At 43.9% G+C, this 2,589-nt stretch overlaps 1 non-coding gene across 1 annotated transcript; it reads right to left on the bottom strand.

Annotated features, from left to right (window-relative positions):
• Window positions 1-579: 579 nt before the first annotated feature.
• On the bottom strand, window positions 580-652 carry TRNAG-CCC (transfer RNA glycine (anticodon CCC)). The gene has a single exon. It is a non-coding gene; the product is annotated as a tRNA-Gly (tRNA).
• Between the last annotated feature and the right edge of the window lie 1,937 nt (window positions 653-2,589).

Raw genomic sequence — 2,589 nt, forward strand, 5'->3', positions numbered from 1 at the left:
TTTTTTTAGATTCCACATTTGATAGTTCTCTTTCTTTATCTGACACTTCATTCTGGCTCAGACGGTAAAGCGTCTGTCTGCAATGCAGGAGACCCGGGTTTGATCCCTGGGTTGGGAAGATCCCCTGGAGAAGGAAATGGCAACCCACTCCAGTATTCTTGTCTGGAAAATCCCATAGACCGCGGAGCCTGGTAGGCTACTGTCCATGGGGTTGCAGAGTTGGACATGATTGAGTGACTTCACTTCACTTCACTTCATTCAATAATAGCATGTTGCTGCAAATGGCATTATCTCATTCTTTTTAATGACTACTCTTCCGCTGTACATAGACACCACGTCTTCTTTATCCATTCTTCTGTCAAAGGACATCTAGGCTATTTCTGCATCTTGACTCTTGTAAACAGTGCTACAATGAACACTGGGATGCTTGCATCCTTTCAGAGCATGTTTTTCTCCAGGTATATGCCCAATAGCTACAACCCACATTTTAAACTATTACATCATGCTGCCTCCTTTCTTACAAATATTCATGTATTTATTTGGTTGTGCTGGCTCTTAGCTGTGGCATGTGGGATCTAGTTCCCTGACCAGGGATTGAACCCAGGCTCCCTGCATTGGGAATGCAGAGTCTTAGCCACTGGACCACCAGGGAAATCCCCACGCTGCCTCCTTACAGAAAAATCTCTTCATGAATCTCTCTGTTCACGAAGAACCCAGAGTGAGGGGAAAACATTCTAAAAGTACCAAATATGAAACTCTTGGAGTCTCTCCACAATTTAAGCCTAAACTCACAGAAAGAAACAGCACTGATATTCTTCCAGGTGTCTGAACTACTGTAGCATATAAACAGGAGATTGGGAGTATAACAGCTCTCTCCTCTGAGCTTTTAACAGTATTAAAGTGAGTTACATGTTGGCTTTTAAACCTAGATTGTATCCTTAAACTAAAATAACAGTTGTTTAGACGACATAGATGTTTTTGGCAGTCTCTTAGCAAAGCTGGCCAATTATGTGAACCCAAAACACTAAGCTTATCTGGTTTGCAAAAGCCATTTGGAGAGTTAAGTGCACTGATATGAGTAGCTTTTCAAGGGAATCTGAAGAAGAAATCTAAGCACGAGACTTTTTATCTGCTCTTGTCTGGCTCCCTATTCTAATATATCAGTCAATGAACGGTTTATATTTGCATGGTGCACTGGGTAGATATGAGGTCCATGGTTGTGCCCCGAAACAGCAATTATTTATGTCAATATCTGACTTTTATTTGCTCTTTTTTCCTCAGTCCAGTTTCTTCTAAAACAAGCAATGCATTTAATAAGCAAACTCTTAGGTGAATTTCTTGCATTTATAATCACTCTCTAGAAAGCCTACGTTTTGGCTGTCCTAGGTGAGTGAGTCAGAAGCCTGTGGGGTATACAGGGATTCTCTGTGCTGTGCTGTGCTTAGTCGCTCAGTCATGTCCAACTCTTTGTGACTGCATAGACTATAGCCCACCAGGCTCCTCTGTCCATGGGGATTCTCCAGGCAAGAATACTGGAAGGAGTCTCTGGGCTTTGTTAAATCTGATTCTGACTCTGTAGGTCTGGGGTGGGGCTGAGGTCCTACACCTCTAATAATTCCTAGGTGACACTGATGCTGCTGGTCCCCTACTCAGATTGAGAATCTACCTCTTATACCTCAGTGAATGGACAACAGCAGTGGCTTTGGTGACAACCCAATCTGACTAGGAGTCTTCAGAGGTGGTGCCTTTGCAACATATTTCAAGGGCTCTCCTTGGTAATGACCTTCCATTTCCAAAAGAGGAGGGGAAAAGCCTGCCACCCAAAGTAAGTTACTCCTTCATCTTCTTAATATAGATGAAGAGAGATATCAATTTATTCCAGGTTTTGGTGAGGAAGGCACTAAGGGTACTATGGGGTGTTGGGGACACCATGAGGGGAGCTAAGGAATGCAGAAATGGGGAGGGACCAGGAATGATGGAAGGAAGGCCGGACCTGGGGACCAGAGGAGATGCCACAGATGTACCGTGCCTTCCACCAGTGATGGAGGATCCTGATGAAAGGCAGGTTGGCCTTGGGCTTACAGTCCTGCCCAACTTTCCTGCACATGTAGCTTCAATAAGGGGTTTTCTTGATAGAGAAAGCTTAGAGCTGGAGCCTGCACGAAGCATCTGATAAGAAGGAGAGAGAAGCAGCAGGCAACTTTGAGGGGAGGGGGAATCTGATAATACAGCACTTAAGAACACAGGCCCTGGATCCAGGTGGGCTGGGTTCAAATCCTGCCCCAGTCACCCACCAACTATATGTCTTAGGGCTTTGCTTCCTTGCTGGTCAAACGAGATGTGAAGAAATTAAGGATTTACTCCAATATCCACTCCCATCTTTTTCCTTAGAACTCAAATGTTTACATTTCTGACTGTGAAACAGTAAGATTAGATTTCTCAGCCTCCCTTGCAGCTAGATATAAACATGTAACTAAATTCTAACCAATGAAATGTAAGCAGAAGTATTGTTTGGATTTCTAAGACTAAGAAAAGGTGGCCCCTTCACCCTCCTTTCCTGCTTCTTGCTGCCTGAAACAGAGATGTGAC

This window comes from Capricornis sumatraensis, chromosome 3 (assembly GCF_032405125.1).
Source record: "Capricornis sumatraensis isolate serow.1 chromosome 3, serow.2, whole genome shotgun sequence".
Classification (NCBI taxonomy): domain Eukaryota; kingdom Metazoa; phylum Chordata; class Mammalia; order Artiodactyla; family Bovidae; genus Capricornis; species Capricornis sumatraensis.